The sequence below is a fragment of the Acinonyx jubatus genome, chromosome B4 (genome assembly GCF_027475565.1).
Source record: "Acinonyx jubatus isolate Ajub_Pintada_27869175 chromosome B4, VMU_Ajub_asm_v1.0, whole genome shotgun sequence".
NCBI lineage: Eukaryota > Metazoa > Chordata > Mammalia > Carnivora > Felidae > Acinonyx > Acinonyx jubatus.
The window spans coordinates 66,400,209-66,409,113 of record NC_069387.1 but is presented as its reverse complement, the minus strand read 5'-3'; positions in this window follow the sequence as shown (position 1 = coordinate 66,409,113).

Genomic DNA, 8,905 nt, shown 5'->3' with positions numbered 1-8,905 from the left:
TACACAAAAGTAAAGATACAGTAGAACAAAAATTAAAGAAAAATATTTTCCATAAAAATTAAAAATAAAAATAGCTTTTTTCTCTTTCTGTATTCAAGAAAAAGAAAAGTAATGAAAAATATAAAAAAGAGATAAAAAGGAAATTGAAAATTTGCAAAAGTGAATACTCTGAAGTAGACTAAAATAAAGTAATGGAAGTAAAATAGAATTTGAAAAATTTTACATAAAAGCAAAAAGTATAGTAAAAAAATTAAAAACAAATATTTCTAATAGAAATTTAAAGTGAAAATTAAGTTTCTGCATTCAAGAAAAAGAAAAGAAACAAGAGAAAAAAGGAAAAGAAAAAAGGAAATCGTTTGAAAATTTGAAAAAGTGAATACACTGAAGTAGATAAAATGATGAAAGTAAAATAGAATTTGAAAAATTTTACATGAAAATAAAAAATATAGTAAAAAATTTAAAGAAAAATATTTTTAGTAAAAATTGAAAATAAAAATGAATTTTTCTCTTTCTGTATTCAAGAACTAGAAAAGAAATGAAAAAGAGAAAAAAAAGAAAGAAAATTGAATAGATGGACCTGCTAACAGATTGAAGCAGGGCTGAAATTATTTCGTTTTCCCCTAGAAGTCAGTCTATGTGGCACTTTATAGTCCATAAACTAAGCTGGCAGTGGGACTTGTGTTCTTGAAGAGAGAAGTTGACCCAGTTGGGCGGGGGTCAGTTTAACCGCTCCATTCTCCACTAGATGGCGCTGCTAGCCTACTGGGGTGAATTGTTGTGGGGCTCATAGGTGCGTATGTGCATGTGTGGGAGCAGTGAAGATGGCCTCACCCAGCTCCCCAGTCTCTAGTATCGGAACTCTGTTCTCCCCAATCAGTAGTCGTGCACCAGTGCTCTGTCTTCAGCTTTCTTCCACTTCCCACTTTTTCACTCTCTGTGACCAGGCCCCAGGCACTACCTCTTTCCCGAGTTTTGTGTCAGATGTGGCTGTTTTCCCCGGCCCCTTACTTCTGAAGGACGGCAGCTTTGACCTGTTCCACCACTCTGCAGGATGCTCTCACTGAGTGATGGCCAAATGAGCAAAGGCCGAATGTTGGCTGCACCCAAGAACTCTTGCTGGACCCTGCTGCTGCCGGTGCCCTGAGACTGCAGCCAGGTGCCAGCCTGCCCCAGAAGAATTTTGTGAGATAGTGCAGCAGCTGCATTTCAGGGATTATGGAAAATCACAACACACATCTGGCACCATGCTTCACCTTTAACGACCTTGTTCCAGCACCAGCGAATGTGGCCGTTTTCTGGGGTCTGCTGGGACCAGGTGGCTTCACAAGTCTCTACCAAATGTCCTTCCAGCAGAGGAACCGCTTTTCCCTGTGTTGCCCGAGAACCTCCCGGACCCCACTCTGCTCCTGGGGATTCGCCCTTCCCACCGGAGCACCGCCAGGTATTGAGCTGTGGAGTTGCAGCCTTTGCGCTCCCCTTGTTTACAGTCTTAATGGAGTTTAAACCCTCTCCTTTCTCCTTTCTCCTTTCTCCCTTTTTAGTTTAGTTCCTGTGGCTGTTTCCAATTTTCCACTTTCTTTCCAGCTGCTTTTGGATAGGGGTGCTTTTTCCATATTCTCCCACCTACCCCGTCTCTGTCCTCTCTCCGCCTGCAAAAGCACCTCCCTTCCCACGGCTTCTTGCTGCCCAAGTTCACCTCTCCGTGCCGCGTACCTGCTGAATTCTGTGGTTCAGGTTGTACAGATTGTTGTGTTGATCCTCCAATCAGTTTTCTAGGTGTGCAGGATGGTTTAGTGTTGGTCTGGCTATGTTTCAAGGACGTGAGACACAGGAACAAACTTCCCTGCTGTTCTGCCGTCTTGGCTCCTCCCTCATAGATTGTCTTATAAAAATAGTATAGAATTCTCAAATCTACCTATAATTTGTTTTTTGTATGTGGCAGCCAGCTTCCAAGACAGTCTCCAATAATCCCTGCCCCCTATTCATACTGTTGTGTGTCTCCCCACATTGAATAAGGCTAACCTGAGTAGTAAATAGGATACACAGAAATGATGGTATTTGACTTCTGCACCTAGATAATGAAAGGCCTTGAAGTTTCCATTTTGCTCTTTTTCATGTCACTAATTATGATAGTTATGGGAGTAACCAACTGCCATGTTGTGAGAGTCCTATAAGGTAGTTCATGCAGTGCGGAACAGAACCCCCCAACCAAGAGCCAATGAGGGACTGGTTGACAACAGCCATACTGATAAGCCATCTTAGAAGTGGATCCTCCCCTTTTAGTCATGCCTTCAGAAAACTGTAGCACTTGGCTAACATTTGACTGCAACCCCATGAGAGACTCCGAGGCAGAATCACCAAATAAACTGTTCTTGAATTTCTGACCTGTATTAACTGTGAAATCAATATCTATTTACTGTTTGGAGTCCTACACTTGGGGCTACTTTGGTGCACAGGAACAGATAATTAATACATTATATATGTAAGGTAGGATTTCATTTTCAGTATTTTTCATTTGTATAATCAGTTATCCAACATAATTTATTTTAAAAGCCCTTCTTGTCTGTAGTTATCTGCAAGAGTAGCTTTGTCATAAATAAAGTTTCCAATTATACATGGATCTGATTCTGGACTCCTTAGTATATTTCATTGGTTGATCTGTTCATCCTTGAGTTAACTCTTCATCAATCTTTATAAATAAATGGATGAACATCTACCATTTATTTTTGAAGTGGCAATATGTCTACCTATAATGTACACTTCAGATACCACTCTACCTAGGTGCTCAATATTCTCAAGGAGATTTTTCCTTCATAATAAGAAACACTGATGTTTCTGATTCTTGGCTTAGTATGTCACTGATAGAGGAATATAGGATCTAAAGGAAGAGCTTCAAAGTGGTGGAACATGGCATTTTATATCACCTTGCCTTTCCCTTTTCTCCCTTATAACTTTTGGCGTGTGTAATTGAGCCCTCCTGCTAAGTATATTCAGCTCAATTCATTGTACTTCATTGAGGCTGTCACAAACCTTTTCACGTGTAAGGATAAAACAGAGTTATATCTTTTTTTAAAGTTTATTTTATTGATGTTGTTGTTTTCTTTTGTCAGCTATAAAGATTAGCTTCTTGTTCAATGGAAAATATGACCAACAAAAGTTTTCAGAAATTACATTAGGGCCCCATCATCACTACTATCATCATTATTCCCGTTGTGTATGGGATTTCTAAATATTTCCAAATGCTCAACCCTAAACATCTCCTTTCATTGATATTTTAAGTTTCTTAGGTACCACATCAACTTAATAGCTTCTTTTTGTTCTTTTTTCAAAATCTCAGGAAGAAACTACATGTTGGAATTGAACCAACAGTATGTATTTCTCTCTGTGGATAAGCAAAATTTCATAAGAACTAAAATGATTCAAGCAGATGTTCACCATAGAAAAAGTGCCAGAAAAGCACTGGGAGTCACAAGAATAAATTCAAATCCACTGTTTAGAAATCTTCCCACCATATTTGAGCATCTTTTGAAGTAGGTATTAGATTGTTTTTAAGTACTTTTAGAGACCTTTCTAAATTTCATCTAAAAAATACTTTTGAAATCTGGAGTACTGTTCCTGGAAATATATCTTAGGTGGATTTGGGTGGAATGAGAAAGTAGACGTGGATCTTTATTTTGTCTTTTAGTGACTCATTTATAGGAAAACATATAGGGCTCTCCCTCTTATAGCCATTGCTTATTTCTTACCACCTATCTTCAAATCCTCTTCCAATCATGTGAAACTTAACAGCATTTCCTAAAGCATGTCATGCTATTTCACACCTTTGTGACTTTGCTTACATTGTCTATTTTCTCTAGAATGCTCTCCTTAACCCCCACTGCCAAAACCCACTAGGAAAATACATATATGTTTTCAGATTTAGCTCATCACCTCCTGGAAAACCTCTTTTGACTGCCATTCATCTCCTGTAGGCAAAATAACTTACCATCTTTGGTACTCCCTCTCTCCACTCTAGACCTTTCTACATGGTTCCTATAGCACTCCACTGGCTTGTTTGAATGTGTGGCTCTCACTCAGCAACCATAAATTATTTGGAGGCAAATTGTGTAGCCCACCTTTGGATTACTAGTACCTAGCATTGCCTGACTCAGAGTATGAACTCAGTGAAATTATTATAAAGAAATGAGTGAATGAATGAATGACTGCCTGTATCTGTATCAAGTATTTCATACTTGAGTAGTAAAGGTTTTTAATTTTATTCTCCAATATTTTGAGATTTAGTCTTGTGTTAAATGAATTAATTTGCACACACTAGACATTACTTTGTCCTTTTCAGTTGTCCCTAGCACATATGGGGCAAATAATTTCTATAAAGTTTGAGGAAACCTTTTGTAATATATTGTACCATAGAAAAGGCATCTCTAAAACATCATAGTGCAAACACTGTTTCCAATGTTTTATATAATGCTGGAGTAAAATTTAAAGAATCTTGAAAAGAATGAATACTTAAAAAATGACATTATTATAATGTACCATTTATATGCTTGTAACTGTACTGTGTTCTTTAAATATTTTACCTCATTTTATTCAATACTCAAAGTAAGCCTTTCAGATTTCTTGATATTTTCCTCATGGGCAGAGAAGGAAATTGAGTCTCAAAATTGAGTCTCAGAGACTCATAAAAAAATTTCCCAAAGTCACAACAAATGACTTTGGCTCTGGTCTTTCTAACATGAAATCCCATGTTTTCGTGTTTGTTTTTTGACTTTTCCTTTTTCTTTTTTTACTATGCTAAGCACACTCAACATGAGATCTACCCTTTTAACAAATTTTTAAGTGTGTAGTACAGTATGGTTAACTATAAGCACAGTGGTATAAAGCAGGTCTATAGAACTTCATCATCTTGCGTACATGGAACTTTATACCAGTTGAATAGCAACTCCCCATTTCCCCCTGCTCCTAGACCCCAGAAACACCATTTTATTCTTCACTTTGACAATATGGATACTTCATATAAGTGGGATCATTAAGTATTTGCCCTTCTGAAAGCCTATGCTTTAATTTACTCTTTGAAAAATAATAATAAACTGCATCCGCAATGACGTGGATGCAGCTAGAGAGGTTGGGTGCTAAGTGAGATAGATCAGTCAGAGAAAGACAGATACCATTGGATTTCACTCATATGTGGATTTAAGAAACAAAATAGGTGAGCTTAAGAAAAAAAGGGAGAGGGACTCAAACCATAAGAGGCTCAATGGTAGAGAACAAACCAGGGCTTATCGGAGGGGTGGCGGGTGGGGGGATAAGCTAAATGAGGGATGGGTATTAAGGAGGGCCCTTGTTGTATTGAGCACTGGGTGTTATATGTGAGTGATGAATCACTAAATTCTACTAAAACAAATATTACACTGTGTGTTAACTAACTGGAATTTAAATAAAAATTTGGGGAAAAAAAGAAAAATAATAATAAACTATAGTATGTTAACATAAATAACATTTATGAACAAGAAGTATTTTTTCAAAAAATTAGTTTAAAAGAGAGGCCTGGCTAGCTCAGCTGGTTAAGTTTCTGAATCTTGATTTCGGCTTAGGTCATGATCTCACAGTTCATGGGTTCAAGCCCTGCATCAGGCTCTGCACTGACAGTGTGCAGATTCGCTCTCTTCCTCTCTGTCTGTCCCTCCCCTGCTCCTGCTCTGTCTCTCTCTCTCAAAATAAATACATAAATATGAAAAAAATTTAAATATTAAAAAAATGTTTGAACTATTGGGAAGCATCAAATTCATGCTGATGGACACACATTTTCCAAAATTTAGCGTTTCCTTCAAAATCAGAGTTAATTATTGCCAACAATTATTTCAGTTGTCCTCCCTGAAGTAGCAAACTCACGTTGTTCATTTTCAAGAAAGTATTGGCCAAGTCTGAATAGTTCTCGTTTGTCCATCAGTACTCTTTTAATGGTGTTCTGTTCAGTTAAAAAAAAAAAAACAGTGGCAAGTTCAACTGGCAACTCATTTGCACAAACACTCTTCTTCAAAACAACCATTATACATTCATAAACAGCAAGAGAGCTCTATGTATACTTCCCATTTCATCACACAGAATTATTACCAAGAATGTTCTCTGGAATTGAGACTTAATCACATTAAGAATATCTACTACTTCAACAAGGATATGCTTAAGTGAAGCAGACTATTTATTATTTACTTATTTTTATGTGAGCTTGTGGAGAACACAATGACTATTCACGGAGTCTCGAGTCATGGTAAGGTACCAGCATGTTACTTATTATTGCTTTTGCTCCATCAGTGCATAAGTCAACACAGTGAAAAAGAAAAACAACATCTTCCTTATCATGAAAATAGTTTTGACTTAGTGAACCCCTGAAAGGTTCTTGGTATTCCCCTGGGGTTCCTTAGACCACACATAGAGAATTACACAACAAGGTTCTTGGTAGGTCTTTACACTCTATACTATAACACCCAGAAGCATAACTTAACATAGTGTTTCCTAAATAAAAGTTCACAGATAGAACTCGGGATATTTGTTAAAGCACAGAATCTAGTCTCCACCCCTAAAGGTTTTGATTCAGTCAGCCTAGGATGAAAAGAGGGAGAATGTATATTTAAAAATTCCCCAGATATTTCCAAAGAACCCTCAGTTTTGGGAACTCCCTTCCTAAGCCAACTTGCTACTGTCTGATGTAAGGCATTAGTAGATACAGGATTTATATAAAAAGCAGCTAGGCAACCTCCTAAATCATCATTCAGATCATTCAGATTTCTAAGGGTCACCATAAGAACACGTAACTGTATAGAAAGGCCACATAAAATAGAATGAAACACATATTCTATATTTACTTAAGTATAATATCAATATACAAAAATAAACTGTATTTCTATACATTGGCAATGTTTTACCTGAAATTGAAGTTAAGAAGGCGATTCCATTTAGAATAGCATCAAAAAGAATAAAATCCTTAGAAATAAATATAATGAAAAAAGTGTAAGACTTATGTATATTGAAACTACAAAATATAAATAACTGGAAGGACATCCCATGCTCATAGTTGGGAAGACTTAATATTGTTAAGATGGCAGGGTCCTCAAGCTGAGCTACAGGTTTAATCCAATTCCTCTTCAAAACCCCATTTGGTGCTTTTTTTTTTTTTTTTTTGCAGAAATTGACAAGCTAATTCTAAAATTCACATAGAAATTTAAGGGACTTAGAAGAGTCAAAATAATTTTGAAAAACAAGAGTTAGTTTAAAAAAAAAAGACTTTCCACAAATAATAGTAGGACAGCTGGAATGAATTTGGATGTCTTCCTCACAACATACTCAAAAAAACAATTCAAAGTGGATTGTAGCCTACATTTATGAGCTAAAACTATAAGATTCTTAGAATATAGGAGTAAATATAGGAGTAAATCTTCATGGCCTTGGCTTAGTCAAAGTCTTCTTACATATGACACCACAGCACAGATGACAAAAAAAAAAATTGACTCATCAAATTGGAATTCATCAAAATTAAATGTTTCTTGCTTTAAAAAATACCATCAAAAAAGTGAAAAAAACAACCCACAGAACGGGGGGACATATCTGCAAGGAACTAGTCTTTCTAGATGTAAACAACTATTACAATTCAATAACACAAACAACCCAATTTAAAACTCAAGTGATATAGACATTTCTCCAAAGAAAATAGTCAAATGGCCAGTAAACATGTGAAAAGATGCTCAAAATCATGAGCCATCAAAGGTACGCAAATCAAAATCACAATGAGACATCACCTCCAACTGACTAGGATGACTAAAATAAAAAGACAATAACAAGTGTCAGCAAAAATGCGGAGGGGAATTGGGACCCCTCACATTGCTGGTAGGAATTTAAAATGCCACTCTGAAAAACAATCTGGCAATTCCACAAAAGGTTAAACATAAAGCTATCACCAATTTTACTCCCAGGAAAATGTCCCCCCTCAAAAGGAAAACATATATAAGTGAAAAAACATGTAATTAATATTCACATCAGGACTATCCATAATTACCAAAGAGTAGAAACCACCCAAATGTCCATCAACAGATTCATGGATAAATAAAATGTGGTATACCCATAAAAGGGATATTATTTGGCAATAAAAAGGAATGAAGTACTGATACATGCTACAACACAGATGAACCTTGAAAACATTATGCTGAGTGAAAGCAGCCAGTCAGACCACGTATTATCTGGTCTCATTTGTATGAAATATCAAGAATAGATCTATAAAAAGAGAAAGTAAATAGATGGTTGCCTACGGTGAGTGGGGGCTTAGGGGAGATTGAGTGTAATTGCTAATGGGTCTGTAGTTATGTAACTTGTTTTGGGTCTGTTATAGCAACCTGAATGGTTCAAATCTTTGGTGTCTAAATCCTAAGTGTGTCAAATGTGTATTCTTGCCAATCGTGTTACCTTCCAAGATAACAAAGAGAGGAGACTTCCAAGGAGATTGATCAGCCCCTTGCTGAATGCCTGTGTTTCCCTTCCTATTTTCCTTGATCAATTTATGAAAAGTTACATTCTTTTTATGAAATATGGCCCTTTGTAGCAACATGGATGGAACTGGAGAGTGTGATGCTAAGTGAAATAAGCCATACAGAGAAAGACAGATACCATATGGTTTCACTCTTATGTGGATCCTGAGAAACTTAACAGAAACCCATGGGGGAGGGGAAGGAAGAAAAAAAAAAAAGAGGTTAGAGTGGGAGAGAGCCAAAGCATAAGAGACTCTTAAAAACTGAGAACAAACTGAGGGTTGATGGGCGGTGGGAGGGAGGGGAGTTTGGGTGATGGGTATTGAGGAGGGCACCTTTTGGGATGAGCACTGGGTGTTGTATGGAAACCAATTTGACAATAAACTTCATAT